We start from the raw sequence: 17,756 nt of genomic DNA on the forward strand, positions 1-17,756 counted from the left end.
CAGTTGATCTGATTGCTTAGCTTATTGTGGGGAGGATTGGGGAGCAGCTGTTAGGAGGAGTACAGTGCAGAGTTTTGCTAATAGTGACCACCAGTTTTTTATCCTTTCTCTGCCTGAAAAAAACGCTCCATACCATATCTGTGCTCAGTGTGCTGCATGATATATCTGTGCTGAGTGCTCACACTGCTTAATTGTGGGGACTGGGGAGCAGCTATAGCAGGAGTACAGTGCACAGTTTTGCTGACAGTGACCACCAGTATACGTTTGTCTGCCTGAAAAACACTCCTGTGGTGTCTTTTTTTTTTATACTATAAACGCAGTCTGCTGACAGTGTCCACCAGGTCCATTATACTGTATATAGCAGTACGGTAGGCCACTGCTGTACCTACCTCTGTGTCGTCACTCGTCGTCCATAAGTATACTAAGTATCCATCCATCTACATTGTATACCTGTGGTGTCTTTTTGTCTTTATACTATAAACGCAGTCTGCTGACAGTGTCCACCAGGTCCATTATACTGTATATAGCAGTACGGTAGGCCACTGCTGTACCTACCTCTGTGTCGTCACTCGTCGTCCATAAGTATACTAAGTATCCATCCATCTACATTGTATACCTGTGGTGTCTTTTTTTTTCTTTATACTATAAACGCAGCTGCTGACAGTGTCCACCAGGTCCATTACACTGTATATAGCAGTACGGTAGGCCACTGCTGTACCTACCTCTGTGTCGTCACTCGTCGTCCATAAGTATACTAAGTATCCATCCATCTACATTGTATACCTGTGGTGTCTTTTTGTCTTTATACTATAAACGCAGTCTGCTGACAGTGTCCACCAGGTCCATTATACTGTATATAGCAGTACGGTAGGCCACTGCTGTACCTACCTCTGTGTCGTCACTCGTCGTCCATAAGTATACTAAGTATCCATCCATCTACATTGTATACCTGTGGTGTCTTTTTTTCTTTATACTATAAACGCAGTCTGCTGACAGTGTCCACCAGGTCCATTATACTGTATACAGCAGTACGGTAGGCCACTGCTGTACCTACCTCTGTGTCGTCACTCGTCGTCCATAAGTATACTAAGTATACATCCATCTACATTGTATACCTGTGGTGTCTTTTTTTCTTTATACTATAAACGCAGTCTGCTGACAGTGTCCACCAGGTCCATTATACTGTATATAGCAGTACGGTAGGCCACTGCTGTACCTACCTCTGTGTCATCACTCGTCGTCCATAAGTATACTAAGTGTCCATCCATCTACATTGTATACCTGTGGTGTCTTTTTTTTTTATACTATAAACGCAGTCTGCTGACAGTGTCCACCAGGTCCATGATACTGTATATAGCAGTACGGTAGGCCACTGCTGTACCTACCTCTGTGTCATCACTCGTCGTCCATAAGTATACTAAGTATCCATCCATCTACATTGTATACCTGTGGTGTCTTTTTTTTTATACTATAAACGCAGTCTGCTGACAGTGTCCACCAGGTCCATTATACTGTATATAGCAGTACGGTAGGCCACTGCTGTACCTACCTCTGTGTCGTCACTCGTCGTCCATAAGTATACTATCCATCCATCTACATTGTATACCTGTGGTGTCTTTTTTTCTTTATACTATAAACGCAGTCTGCTGACAGTGTCCACCAGGTCCATTATACTGTATATAGCAGTACGGTAGGCCACTGCTGTACCTACCTCTGTGTCGTCACTCGTCGTCCATAAGTATACTATCCATCCATCTACATTGTATACCTGTGGTGCCTTTTAGTTGTGCGCATTAAAATATGGAGAACAAAAATGTGGAGGTTAAAAAAATAGGGAAAGATCAAGATCCACTTCCACCTCGTGCTGAAGCTGCTGCCACTAGTCATGGCCGAGACGATGAAATGCCATCAACGTTGTCTGCCAAGGCCGATGCCCAATGTCATAGTACAGAGCATGTAAAATCCAAAACACAAAATATCAGTAAAATGACCCAAAAATTAAAATTAAAAGCGTCTGAGGAGAAGCGTAAACTTGCCAATATGCCATTTACGACACGGAGTGGCAAGGAACGGCTGAGGCCCTGGCCTATGTTCATGGCTAGTGGTTCAGCTTCACATGAGGATGGAAGCACTCATCCTCTCGCTAGAAAAAAGAAAAGACTTAAGCTGGCAAAAGCACAGCAAAGAACTGTGCGTTCTTCGAAATCACAAATCCCCAAGGAGAGTCCAATTGTGTCGGTTGCGATGCCTGACCTTCCTCTTTTTTCTTTCATTTTTCTTTGCATCATGTGCTGTTTGGGGAGTATTTTTTTGAAGGGCCATCCTGCGTGACACTGCAGTGCCACTCCTAGATGGGCCAGATGTTTGTGTCGGCCACTTGGGTCGCTTATCTTAGTCACACAGCTACCTCATTGCGCCTCTTTTTTTCTTTGCATCATGTGCTGTTTGGGGAGTATTTTTTTGAAGGGCCATCCTGCGTGACACTGCAGTGCCACTCCTAGATGGGCCAGGTGTTTGTGTCGGCCACTTGGGTCGCTTAGCTTAGTCACACAGCTACCTCATTGCGCCTCTTTTTTTCTTTGCATCATGTGCTGTTTGGGGACAGTTTATTTGAAGGGCCAACCTGTCTGACACTGCAGTGCCACTCCTAGGTGCAAATTTTAGGACTAAAAATAATATTGTGAGATGTGAGGTGTTCAGATTAAACTGAAAATGAGTGGAAATTAGGGTTATTGAGGTTAATAATACTATGGGATCAAAATGACCCCCAAATTCTATGATTTAAGCTGTTTTTTAGGGTTTTTTGAAAAAACACCCGAATCCAAAACACACCCGAATCCGACAAAAAAAATTCGGTGAGGTTTTGCCAAAACGCGTCCGAACCCAAAACACGGCGCGGAACCGAACCCAAAACCAAAACACAAAACCAAAAAAATTTCCGGTGCACATCACTAGTTATAAGTGCCCACACATCATATATAATGAGGAATCCTTAATTATGTCAATAGAGAATATATCAACGTGTTTGCTGTGATCACTGTGGTATGAGTATAGCCATGAGTGAGGATGATCACTATGGTCAAAGGGCCAGTATATAATGAGGAAAACAGAGGTAGTATAACACTTAGAGGCAGGGGAAAGCCGCACACAGCAATAGGCAATCAAAGGGACTTCCATGCCATACCACTCTCCCTACAGGTACTTTTGCCAGTGTGTGGGTACTTGTAATGCTACATGTATCAGGGACCATCTAAAACTGACTATCGAATAGTCACCCACTAACCTCTCCCTTTGCTCTCTATCAATGTTGTATTCAGTCCCATTAATCTGCCAACCGCTCACAGAAGACAGCAGAAAGCAGAAGGGAATGAGACCTCTAACATACATATACCCTAACCACATCCCTTTCAAACACATATACCCTAGCCCTACCCCAGGCGCATTCCCCTCGAACATATAGATTCCATAGCCCTGCCTCACCACTGTCATATTGTCTTTTTTTTGTCTACCATTTTGCTGAGTACATTTCAATTGAGATATCATAATTTACAGCTGTAGAGTTGGGTCCCCTTTCTGTCCGGACCAGGCTCTGCAGTCCCGGCAGTCCCCCCCCCCCCCCCCTGAAGGCAGCCCTGATTCCTGTGTAAAAAGTGAATGGCAGTGATTCAGCTTCAACCATCCACATATAGCATACATCTACAGTTGGCTATATACTTTACTGAGCCAGTTATTGTACTTTACTGTGAAGAGAATTGGCCAATATCCATGTACAGTGATGCACTAAGCCGGTTACTTTGAATAGAACTAGCAGGCAGCATATGCTGTATTGAGCCTGCTGTTGTGAAAAAATATAATGTGAATAAGGGGTGATACGGTGTGGTGTAATGTGAATACGGAGCAATATAGTGTGGCATAATGTGAATAAGGGGTGATACAGTGTGATGTAATGTGAACAGCAGACACTACTGTGTGACATAATGTGAATAATGGACACTATTGTGTGATATAATGTGAATAAGGTTACATTATTGTGTGGTGCAATTTGAGTTGGAGGAACTATTGTGGGACCACACCCTTTCCCAGCAAGAACACAACCCTTTTTGGCACAAGCTCCTACGGCGTGCACTGTCGCTTTTTCAAATATGGGAGATGAGGGCACCAATGCACCTGCTGTCATAGGGCACTAAAATGATTGCTATGTGTGAGGGGTGATGGGTGTTGCTGGCTGCTGCTGTGATTGTTGGGGCTGGGTGATGGGTTCTGTGCTGGCAGAGGGGTGCTAAGTCAGAGGTAGAACTAGCTGTGATGCTAGGAGACACCAGACAAAATCTTGCCCAGAGCATCAAATTGGTTAGGGCTAGCTCTGCTAGAGAGGTACAGAGGAATTATCCTAGAAATACCAGTGACACTAGCTGTTTATATGGTGTCACAGAATAAAGGCATGGTGTATACAGAGACACTCAGCCCCTTCTGCATTAGTTAATAGCTACTGTCTAGAAACTAATGTTAAAGGATGTGTCAGGACCAAGTTGCTCAGTTGTAAGCAGTTATTGGGGGGAATTCAATTGATATCACCACCCAATCTCCCATATAAAGTGGGAGATCGCATCTGCAATATTCAATTGATACTTATTAATGCACCTATCGCGCCTATTAGTGTTGGGTTTTGGCCACATAAGCAAGCTAACCCCGAGTTAACTAATGGGTGCTATCGCAAAAAGGGCCATTTGGTCAACCAAACAGGGTAAATTTTCACACATTTCAGCTCGCCAGAATGGGGGGGGTGGGGGCAAACTGAAATGTGTTTCCGCATGATCAGTGCACCTGAACAGAGCAACAAATATATTGCTCCGTTGGGCGACATGCAGTGGCGGCCGTGGTGAGAAACAATTGAATTCCCCCCAAAGTCTGACACAGCAGCTCAGATATCACTGCCAGCTAATATCGGCCCTCATTCTGACCTGATCGCATGCAGCAACTTTTTGCTGCCTGTGCGATCAGGTCGACGCCACCTATGGGGGAGTGGATTTTTGCATGGCAAGGCTGCGATCGCTTGTGCAGCCGTGCTATGTAAAAAAGTTTTTTGCAGGATATGAGTAGGGTCAGACTTACTTACCTGTTGCGTTCACTTCAGCGTGTCTGGTCCCAGAATTGACGTCATACATCTGCCCTCCAAACGCCTCGACACGCCTGCGTTGGACTCACCACTCCCTGAAAATGGTCAGTTGATGCCCTGAATTCGCCTTCCTGCTGTCAATCTTCTTGTGGTCGCCACTGCGACCACTTTCTTCGTAGGAAGCGTAGCTGCCCAGTGACGCAATGATGCGCCTGCGCATTGTGGCCACAGCACATGCGCAGTTCTGACCCGATCGCACAGCTGCGAAAAAGTGCAGCGTGCGATTGGGTCGGAATGACACCCCGTCATCCCCAGCTAAACATTGTTACAATCACACTGAGCTTCGACATGATTCAGGGAATAGCTATACGACACAAAGGGTGGAATTCAAATGTTTGAAAAGTCGGTTGGGTGTCTGTTTTTTCCTGTCTATTAGACAGGAAAAAAACAGTCACCCAACTGACTTTTCAAACATTTGAATCTCCCCCAAAGTTACCACACGTTATTGTTGCTGCACAGCAATGGAAACACTGTTACTGAGAAAGAGTTATTGCTTAACTCAAAGAAAAGGACTGCAAAACTGCCTGGCTACACAGAAATTGCTGTACTTTATTTTTTGTAACTTCTCATTTGTTACTTTTATATAAGACTTAACCACTATCCTCAGAAGTTTATCATTCAAGTAGAAGTGTAATCCATTCGTTCGTACTTCTGCTAAGCTAAAATACACTCCCAGTGGGTGGCGGCATAGCATCTGCATGGCTGCTAAAACTAGCTAGCGAGCAATCAACTCGGAACCCCCATAAATATGATTTGCCATTGAATGCAAAAAACTTCCTAAGTTGTTTACAGCAATGGAAAGCAAATTCGAAGTGTTCCAGTTACATAAAAATCTACCTGGAAATTGTGTAATTAATGTCTGATGTGTAAAATATATTGAATTACAGTGTATTGTCAGTTGCCATTACATTAACTCCATGCCATTAACTTCATGACATCATATTCATTAGTGATTGTGGATAATTTCAGATATTACTATCTTAAAATTATGGTATAACTCTATCTCTGTTGTTTCTCCAATTACTGATACCATTACTGTATATTCAGTAAGTATCATAATATTAAGACTATTTTCAACAAAACAACTTTTGTCTGTTATGAGTTTTTTTTAGATTCAGAGGGTATGACAAATGATGACAACTGTAAGTCAATGACACCCTGTTATTTTAATGAATGTGAATGTAAAGCATAAGTTTTAATGTTACAATCATTACATTTAACAGATCATTTTTAAGAGTGCCCCAAAAAGGAATTACTTTTTTTATTAGCTAATGCCAATTTAGATTTTTGTCTCTCCTGCTGCTTGCACTAAAACCTCTGACCAGTCTCTGCTCCTCTTTGCCCTGCTCTTCACACTTTCTGGGGTGGAAGCTTCCCCGTCACTCATGACAAACATTTACTTATAATCAGCTGTTCTGGAAATCTCATCATGGCTCCCAGTGATCTCTGCGTCTTGCGACTGCACTTTCAGCCACTGTACCAGCTGACAGCCAAGCTCACTTTCTCTTATAAAGATATAGATAGAGTGCGCTATCAACGGCAGCCTGTACAGGGATGGTCAGTTCCCTTAAATAGATGAGCAAAGATTGGGAAATGTAAGTACTGGCGCCGGCTGAAGTTAAAAATAAATTGGCTATATCAATATGATAAAAAATTCAAATTTAATTTCTATACAATCATAAGAGTAAAAAATTCCTCAGTAATAAAATACAATCAAATATAAATAACTGACATATATATGAACCACAGCTTAGCCCCATAAGCATATATTGTCCACAATCCCTGGCTAGGACATTTACTAGCAGCTATTTTTGCAAGTTCAATTTTGCATAGGGTAGGTTACCAGACTCTTTTTCCAGATGGAATTCCCTAGGTGTCCATATTGCAGTGGAAACCAGATGGCAAAGGGGTATGAGTCAGGATCTGCAAGTCCCTTGTGTGCAAATTTAAAGCTGATGAGTGCATATAAGTCCAAATATCGCCAGGTGGTGGTTGGGTATGCTGGTGCTTGTGGTCCTTCAGATATAAAGCTCAACGCGTTTCTCTGGTCTTATGGGTGCCAGCTTCCTCAGGAGCATATGATCAGTAACTATCTGGCAGACTATATATACCCTTATAATCATAGGGCAATTAGAAACATCTGTCAGTCACAACCTAATTAATAATAAGCATTTCATAAAATTAATATAAAATTCAGTAGAGGGCAATCCTTTATACACATTATACCATAAATATTATTTATTTATAACAACGAGATCTGGAAATGTGAAAAAATATATATAAGAATATGATCTAAACATATACCATGTGATCGTTTCCTGATCATATGGTATTCTTTTAACCAATGGGTGCTACTTTTGGTGTTTGTGTGCTGCCGCCCGGGAGCACGTGATGCTCTCCGATCACGTGATCCCGCCGTCTAGATCGTGCGGCGCATGTACGGAAAGGTCACTGTACTCCGTGGAGCGCACAATGAAGTACAGGAAGTGTTTGCGTGGAGCGCATGACAAGGTACCGGAAGTGCTTGCGTTCCAGGCGCACCATGGAGATTACATCAAATCATCATGCGGCGCATATGTAGAGCTATCGTAGCACACCATAGATCGCCCAGTTGGTTTTAGGAAATATGCTTCTATTCTAAACAGTATAATGACTAGTACAAATACCCATAAAAGGAGAGAATCATTAGATTGGTATTAAATTAGAAGGAGGAAAAACGTCCATGATAAGGACAGATAGAGGATTATTTATCATAGTAAAATGAATTTTTTGTTTAAGATAAATAAAAGGTTATTTACTCAAGTGGACACAGTTCCATTTACAGTGTACATTTATAATTTAAGAGTTTCAGATAGAAAGAGGAGGGAAGGGGGGTGGGGGAAAGGCAGAAAAATAATTATATATTATTGTATAGTATTGAGTGCTATGCTTTCATTAAGCCCATCTGGGTACAAAGAACCAAATTTGAGTATCCAATAGACTTCTCTGCAGCAGAGTTTGTTGAACCTATCGCCCCCCCTAGGTGTGGGAGCGACATGTTCAATGCAGACAAGAGACAAACTTTTAGGGTCCCCCGAGTGTATTTGTGAGAAGTGTCTCGAGACACTGTGTTTTTCAAATTTTTTTATTATATTCCTGCGGTGTTCCATAAATTTGGTATGTATGGGTCTTTTGGTCCTTCCCACATAATTAAGGCCACAACCGCAGGTCAAAAGATAAATCACATAATTTGTATCACAATTCATAAATGTTTTTATATTGTATTGTTCATTAGTCCCTGGTATGGTAATAGAACATGTTTTTTTAGGCATATATGTACACGTGGTGCAACGGGTCTTCCCACAATTGTAGCACCCGATTGGTTTGGTTGGCAACCACAAGCATCCTATGGGTATCTCTTTTTTCTGCTCTCGGGGATTGATATAGCCAATTTATTTTGAACTTCAGCCGGCGCCAGTACTCACTTTCTCTTATGCTGACTGACTAATCCTGCAGGTGGGCTGGGCTCACTCGTATATGATTTGCCTGTCTTCCTGTTCGCTTCTTGTGTCATACCTCAGTCCGTAAATCTAGCCGGGTATGAGGCAGCTGTAGAAGTTTCAGTTCCTTGTGCCAATGTCTCCTTTGCATTACCTCAGTCTCCCTTAGTGACACTGCACAGGGGTCTCAACTCCTCCACACAGCAACAATAATACATGACAGAGATACATATGTTCAGTGTTCTCTCTCTCTCTCTCTCTCTATATATATATATATATATAGAGAGAGAGATAGATAGATAGATAGATATACACACACATTATATATATATATATATATATATATATATATATATATATATTCACATAGACCCCACATAGAAGGAAGTTTCCACAGCTGGCAATTTGCAGCCTGTAATTATCTCATGTTTGGGCCTAGATGTTAAAAGTGTGATAATCTTCCTAAACCATTATGGGTTTTTGAAGGAAGCAAGGATATCACTGACCATCCCATTCCTGTATATTACTGCACAAGTGTTACTTTGATTGACAACAATTGTCCGTAAAATGTAACCAATTAAGATGAACCCCTGAAGAAGTCTCTTGGAGACAAAACGCATAGGGTAACTGTTCACTGGACCCACTCTGAATATGAAATTGTGTATATTGACTCAAACAAAAGGGTGAAATGTACATGCTCAGATGTGGGATTCTTTTATGTATTATTCGTTGATTGTAAATTGTACTTATTAAGCTAAGTGCAAGTGTTTTATAAAAGAAATACTTTTTTGTTTTTATAAGGGTGTCAGTAAAAGGACTATTTCACATATGATTGCAACCATAAATGTTCACTTAGTAGAATTTTTTTAACTTTAGACCATGTTTAGTTTAGATTAGCACTCTCTCTTAGACATTTCACGTATGTATATATATATATATATATATATATACATACACATACACACAGCAATATCTTTGTTATACAGCCCATTAGAAAACAAAGAACCACCCCAATGATTACTTCCCCAACACCTGACATATTCATTATATTAATATGAAAAAAATGGTATATACAATATTGCAATAATTAATATAGTGACTATCCAGCATGCATGGAGCATGTTAGCTGACTGCATTATTCCAATTAGAGTGCTTCTTACCTCTGCTAACATCAGCAACCTATAATGAACTGCAATTCCTAAGTAAGATCTCCCTGGCCACCAGTCCAACACAAGAGCAATAGTCTCATGCCAGAGTTATATCTTCTCTCCTAGCTCCTGCTAGCAACTAGCTATGTTGCAATCCCTGGATCCACAATACAGAAGACCTCTGAGTATTATCCAGCCTAATCATGTCTGTCAGGCTCCTGCATTCCCAGTGTCACAACAGACTTTGCTATTCAGTGACTTCAGTAACTTTCTGTGCAAATCTGGTTACCGACTGCAGTAGCTACAATTATGCAAAGTGTCTTTGTCTGCTGAGTGTCCTTTCAAACTAATCATTCACCTGAGCGGCCCATCTGTGTTCCCAGCTTGCAAGTTCCTATTGCACACTAATACCCCTTTTCCACTTACGATCACGGGTCGCAGCCGGGAGCCTGACACGGGAGCTGCCCCCTGCTGCGACCCGTGCTCGTCCCCTTTCCCATCAGCAGTCACAACCCGGCATATGCCGGGTTGGTGACGCTTCTAGTGACGCGGCAGGGGCGGCGCAGGGAGATCACATGATCTCCCAGCGCCGCCCTTCCATACAGTGTAAACGGGAGCCGTGTCGCATCGACACGGCTCCCGTTTACACTAGAACCCTACCCGGATCATTCCCGTGTCCTACCCAGGTAAATAGCCGGGTAGGATTCACGGGTCACTTGATCCGGGTTGACCCTTTTCCACTTGCCAAAAACACGGGTAAATGCGCGCCCCCGTGCATTTACCCGTGTTTTTTGAGCTAGTGGAAAAGGGGTATAAGTTTACAGATTCATTAAGCCACTTGCTGGTTTAGTGCTTTCCAATCTGCTGCAGAGATCCTGGACCCTGCCATGCTATTAACCATTGAATCCCCTGTGTTAGATTCAGTGAGTACATTACCTGTACTTTCAGCCAAAATATCAGCACTCAGCACCACAGTCTACCTCCAGCATCATGTGATCTTTTTTCCCTCTCCAAGCAGTTATTTCCAGCCAGTACAGAGTTGCATCCATGTTACTAGATGGTCCCAGCATGGTATCTTTGTCACTAGCCTAAACCAGCCTTGTATCCTTGTTGCTAACTGGTTCCAGCTCTGTAGTAGTGTTACTAGCTGATCCCAGGCTGGTATAGTTGTTGCTATCTGATTCCAGCCTAGCAGTTCATTACAAGCCAGTTTCAGTCTGGTCCAGCATTCACCAGTTTCAATCCAGTCTAATATCTCTGGTTCCAATATGGTCCAGTACCTTCAGTTCCAGTCCAGTCCAGCATTCATCAGTTCCAGTCTGGTTCAGTATCATCCAGTTCCAGTCAGAGCTAATCCAGTTTCCGACCAACTCAGTACTAATCCAGTTCCAGAATGATCCAGCACTCATCGGTTTCAGTATACTAAGGCTCCAGTCTGACCCAGAGCTATCCCGGTTTCCAACTTACCCAGTACTAACCTAGTTATAGCCTACTGTCAATATCTACTTCCCTTCAGTTATCTGTATCAGTGTATACTGGCATACCCTTCTCAAGTGATTCTCTTAGCCTGTAGTTCCACGGAGACACTGGAGCAAGGAAATCACTGGAGACAGGAGACTGGAGCCAGGAGACGCTGTACACTGGATGTGACACGTTGTTCAAGGCAATGAGACTGAGCCGATGTTCTGGATTTATACTCCTTGGTCAGCAGGCATTGGATGCTTGAATCATGTGTGCAGACACAGCACAGGATTGGGTGTTGCAGGTCAGCTGACCGCAAGTGTCATGGCGGTGCCCATGCTGCACAGATGGTGGGTACACACCAGGGATGTGCGGTGAGCTAAATGGCTCAGAAGGCACTGGCTAGCACCAGAGCCAGATTTACATGAAATATATGAGCCAAAGGGTACATCTGGGCATTATAAACAGGTGCGGCAGCATAAACTCCTGGAAATTTAGTGAGTGTTGATCAAAGTTGTGCGAATAAGATAGGCAGGTGAGGCACTGCCTCACCTGCCATAGACTTTTTACTCCAGAGTTTGGCTGTAAAACTGATTAGAATAATACAAAGAACGTGGTAACATAGTAACATAGTAACTATGGTTGAAAAAAGACAATTGTCCATCAAGTTCAACCTATTTGTGGTCTCTTATGCAGTCTTATTATAGGACTAGTTATTTTTATGTTAGGACTAGTTATATTAACTATAATGCGTGCCTACGCACCATAACCCTGAATATCTTTATCCAATAGGAATTTATCTAACCAATTCTTAAAGGTGTTGACTGAGTCCACAGTTACTACTCTCTCAGGCAGGGATTTCCAAACACGTATTGTCCTTACTGTGAAAAAACCTTTTCGCCTCAATGTGCGGAAACTCCTCTCCTCTAGCCTAAGCGAGTGACCACATGTCCTCTGTGCTGATCTTATAGAAAACAGGTCCCTCCCAAGCTCTGTGTATTGACCCCTTATATATTTGTAGATGTTGATTCATGTCCCCTCTTAGTCTCCTCTTTTCCAATGTGAACATGCCTAGCCTTGCAAGCCTTTCCTCATATTCCAGCGTCTCCATGGCCTTGATAAGTTTGGTCGCCCGCCTCTGAACCTTTTCTACCTCCAGGATATCCTTTTTGTAATATGGTGCCCAAAATTGCACACAGTATTCAAGATGAGGCCTCACTAGTGATTTATATAATGGGAGTATAATACTCTCATCCCTTGCATCAATTCCCCGTTTTATGCATGCTAATATCTTATTAGCCTTCTTTGCTGCACTCCTACTTTGGGTACTGCTGCTTAATTTGTTATCTATGTGAACCCCTAAGTGCTCTCTAGACCTACTGTTAGGTCGTTGATGAAAATGTTGAACAAAAGTGGTCCAAGTACAGACCCTTGTGGCACACCACTTAGTACTTTAGTCCAATTTGAAAATGATCCATTGACCACAACGCGCTGCTCCCTATTATCCCCTATTATCTAACCAATTACTGATACAAGTGCATATTGTGCTCCCTAGCCCTATTTCTTGTAGCTTGTAGATAAGACGCTTGTGTGGTACAGTGTCGAAAGCTTTGGCAAAGTCTAAAAAGATTATATCCACATCCTTACCCTGATCCAGGTTCGCACTTACTGTTTCATAAAAGCCAAGTAAGTTGGTCTGGCATGACCTGTCCTTCACAAATCCATGTTGGTTCCTTTTAATGACCTTATTTGCTTCAAGGAACTTTTGAATACTGTCCCTTAGAATACCTGCCAATACTTTCCCCACCATAGATGTAAGACTGACTGGTCTATAATTACTTGGTTCAGCTTTGCTCCTCTTTTTAAATATCGGCACTACCTCCGCTATACTCCAGTCTTTGGGAACCATACCCGATTTAACCGAATCCATGAAGATCAAAAATAGAGGTCTTGCTAGTTCAGCATGCAGCTCCATAAGAACCCTCGGGTGAATTCCATCGGGACCAGGTGACTTATTAATCTTTAACTTTTTTAATCTGTTACGGACTACCTCCTCACATAAATAAGCATTTAGCAGTGGGACATTATCTTTGTTGAGATTTTGTGTTAGACCCAGCATTTAGTCCTCTCTGGTAAATACCGTTGAAAAAAACTTGTTTGTTTGTTTGTTTGTTTGTTTGTTTGTCATTATAATTTTTTATTAAGACTCCCCTCTTGTCCTTTAAAGGGCATATACCCTCCTTCTTTAGTCTCTTGCTGTTTATGTACTTAAAAAAAATTGGGATTCGCTTTGCTTCCCTTTGCTACTAGTTTTTCCGTTTCTACTTTAGCCGCTCTTATTCCTTTTTTGCATATTTTGTTACTGTCCTTATAGTGTTGAAATGACTCCGCATCCCCCTCAGATTTGTATTTTTTAAATGCTCATCTTTTTTTGTCCATTAATTCCTTTATATTTTTGTCAAACCACATTGGTTTGGGATTTTTATTCCTTTTTTTGTTGCTGGTGGGAATAAATTTACGAGTATTATTAATTAGCAGTGATTTTAATACATCCCATTTCTCTGTAGTATTTTTTCCTTGAAACAGAATTTCCCATTCAATGTCCCTTAACGCTTCCTTCATCATGTCAAAGTTGGCTTTGCTAAAGTTTAGAGTCCTAGTTGAGCCAGTATAGGACTGCTTATGAAAACTGATATTGAATGTGACCATATTGTGGTCGCTGTTACCTATGGGCTCTCCTACTTCAATATTTGATACCAATTCCCCATTGTTAGTTAATACCAGGTCTAAGATTGCATTGTACCTAGTTGGTTCCTCGATTAATTGAACTAAGTAATTATTGTTTAGCGTGATTAAAAACATATTGCCCCTAGCTCCCATCACTACTATGTCTCTTACTCCTGCTGCTCTTTCAATTTGGTTCAGTAACAATTTCTCGTCAGACACATTAATACCAGGTGGCCTGTAGCATAACCCCAATAATAACTTCTTTATTCCTTTACCCCAGCATGCAATTTCTACCCATAACGTCTCAAAAGTATTTACAGTCCCTTCTTGAATATCTTCTCGTATAACAGGTTTTAGAAATGGCTTTACGTAAAGACATACCCCTCCACCCCGTTTATTTAGTCTGTGTTATGCACACCAGTGCCTGCAGGAACGTACTGGTGTCTGAACTGTTATGCACACCAGTGCCTGCAGGAATGTACTGGTGACTGAACTGTTATGCACACCAGTGCCTGCAGGAATGTACTGGTGTCTGAACGGATAGGGATGCAAAACAAATGAACTCACAGACAGACTGGGGAATATGACATTACGTACACAGAAGGTGATAGGGTAACAAAATAAACACAAAGTGAACAGAGAAGCCCAGAGGCTAAGAAACTGGGTGTCTCCCTATTATTAGGAATGCTCAGATAAAAAAAGCAAGATGTTGTGTTTTAATACGTAGAGAACCCGAAATGCTGTTGCTAAGGGCAACAGCAAAACCTTAAAGGGTTACCAACGGGTGTGGCAGTAAACTCCTTGGTCAGAGATGGAATGATAGACACAAGGAGAGTCTCCACAATCCTAATCCTCACTTGCAGTGCACAGGTTCAGCTTACTGCCACTAAACTGAATACCTGAACACCTTGCACAGTGAGACAGGATTTAGGCAGGCAGTCTGAGAATACAGCCGCAAACCTGCTAAGTTCACAGAGTAGCAAAAGAACCCCAGCAGGTTAAACGACTGACTCCAGTCTTACTGCTAGGTCTGGATTGGCAGAGTGTAGTACCAAATCCCCAGGCCTATTTGCAGTAAGCAACAAACAAATACAAAGCTACACAGTACTGGCTAACTTTCAGGAACTGACTAACCAACAAAGATTCAGCAGCATCTGCTTAACCTGAGAAGAGGCCTTATAAAGCAGGTGCTGTCCACGCCCCACTCAGACCTCACAGACTGTGAGCACAAAAACCAGCACCGGATCCCCTGCCGTGCACAGAGCCTGTAACCACTGCACAGCAAAAGACCCGAACCGGAGTATCAGCTGCACTCAGGTTACTCCGCTAGCACTTGTCTCCCGGTTGCCATGACGACGTGGCAGCACAGGGCAGGAGACCCTAACAGTACCCCCCCTCTGACGAGGGGTCAAAGAACCCCTACCACCAGGTTTATCGGGGAACTGCGAGAAGAAAGAGCGTATCAGTCTGGGGGCATGAAGATCACAACTGCGCACCCACGACCGCTCCTCCGGGCCATACCCCTTCCAGTGCACCAAAAATGACAGCCGACCCCGAACCATCTTGGAGTCAAGAATCCTTTCAACAACAAACTCCTTCTGGCCACGTATCAGAAGAGGAGAAGGTCTTCCACTGGAAGAAGGATTACTAATTGCCCATTTTAAAAGGGAACAATGAAATGTTTTATTGATACCCAAAGAACGGGGCAGGTCTAACTGAAATGCCACCGGATTGATTACCCTGGTGATCTTATAAGGGCCGATGAACCGGGGGCCTAACTTATGAGATGGCTGTCTCAACTTCAAATTCTTGGTAGACAACCAGACGAAGTCTCCTAATTTGAAGCTGCAGGGTCTTTTCCGCTTATCAAAAACCCTTTTGGTCACTAATGACACAGACACAAGGGCTTTCTTCACTTTCCTCCAAATACCTCTAAGGACAGAAACCACAGAGGAACCACCAGGTGTGGAGTCCAGGGGGTCAAAAGAATTGGCCTTAGGATGATGCCCACACACACAAAGGAAGGGAGAGATCCCTGTAGCAGAGTGAGCCGCGTTGTTATAGGCAAACTCCGCCATGGACAGATGAGCAACCCAGTCAGTCTGACACTTGGAGACATAACACCTGAGGAACTGCTCCAAGGACTGGTTCACCCTTTCAGTCTGCCCATTAGACTGCGGGTGGTAGCCTGACGACAAGCTGACAGAAATCTGGAGATCGGAACAAAATGCCCTCCAGAATTTGGCCACAAACTGGGATCCGCGGTCAGAGACCACATCAAGTGGCAACCCGTGGAGACGCACAACATGCAGCATAAATAATTCAGACAGGCGTCTGGCCGATGGCAGCCCAACCAGTGGAACGAAGTGCGCCATCTTCGAAAACCTGTCAACGACAACCCAGATGGCTGTCATCCCCGAGGATTTGGGCAAGTCCACCACAAAATCCATTGAAATGTGGGTCCATGGCTTAGATGGGATAGAGAGTGGATGTAATGGGCCAACAGGAACCCCTCTAGGAGTCTTATTTCGGGCACAGATGTCACATGCCCGAACCCACTGATCCACATCCTTAGCCACCGAGGGCCACCACACCGCCCTAGATAGCAACTCCCGAGTTCTGGCAATACCCGGGTGACCTGCCGACTTCTTGGCATGGAATTCCAGGAACACTCGCTGTCTTAACCTAGGAGGCACAAACAAAAGACCTACCGGAAGGTCTGGAGGAGCCTGCTCCTGTGCTCTAAGGACTAATGACAAGAGGTCCTGGGTAATGCCCACTTTAATACATGATGGGGACACAATGGGCAACGGCTCCTCGGTGGTCTCCTGGATTGGAGCAAAACTCCGCGAGAGCGCATCAGCCTTGATGTTTTTTGACCCAGGGCGATATGTTATCAAAAAATTAAAGCGAGCAAAAAACAAAGCCCATCGTGCCTGCCTGGCATTAAGACGCTTCGCTGACTCTAAATATGCCAGATTCTTATGGTCGGTGAGAATTGAGACCACAAACTTAGCCCCCTCAAGCCAGTGTCTCCACTCCTCGAGTGCATCCTTAATAGCCAACAATTCCCGGTTACCCACGTCATAATTCATCTCGGCAGGCGAAAATTTACGGGAAAAGTAAGCACAGGGATGAAGGCGATTATCAGACACTCCCATCTGAGAGAGCACTGCCCCAATACCCATCTCAGAGGCATCCACCTCCACCACAAAAGGACGCTCTGGATCTGGGTGTCGCAGCACCTTGGCCGAGACAAATGCCCTTTTGAGACGGGCAAAAGCCGCTTTAGCCTCACAAGACCAGTGAGCAACATCCGCCCCTTTCTTAGTGAGTGCCACCAAGGGCGCCACTATAGACGAAAATCCAGCGATAAATCGTCTATAAAAATTCGCAAAGCCCAGGAAACGCTGAAGCGCCTTCAAACTAGTGGGCTGCACCCAATCCAGGACTGCCTGTACCTTGGAACCCTCCATTTGGAAACCTTCTGGGGAGATAATATATCCTAGAAATGCGATTTGCTGAACTTCAAATTCGCACTTCTCCAGCTTCGCCCCAAGCCGGTGGTCTCTGAGTTTCTGGAGGACTAAGCGTACATGCTTCTGATGTTCCTCCAGGGAATGGGAGAAGATTAGGATGTCATCTAAGTATACAACTAAGAATCTATCCAAATATTCCCTGAGTACATCGTTCATGAAATCCTGGAAGACTGCCGGGGCATTACAGAGCCCAAAAGGCATCACCAAATATTCATAATGCCCTGAG

Source organism: Pseudophryne corroboree, chromosome 4 (assembly GCF_028390025.1).
Source record: "Pseudophryne corroboree isolate aPseCor3 chromosome 4, aPseCor3.hap2, whole genome shotgun sequence".
NCBI classification, from domain to species: domain Eukaryota; kingdom Metazoa; phylum Chordata; class Amphibia; order Anura; family Myobatrachidae; genus Pseudophryne; species Pseudophryne corroboree.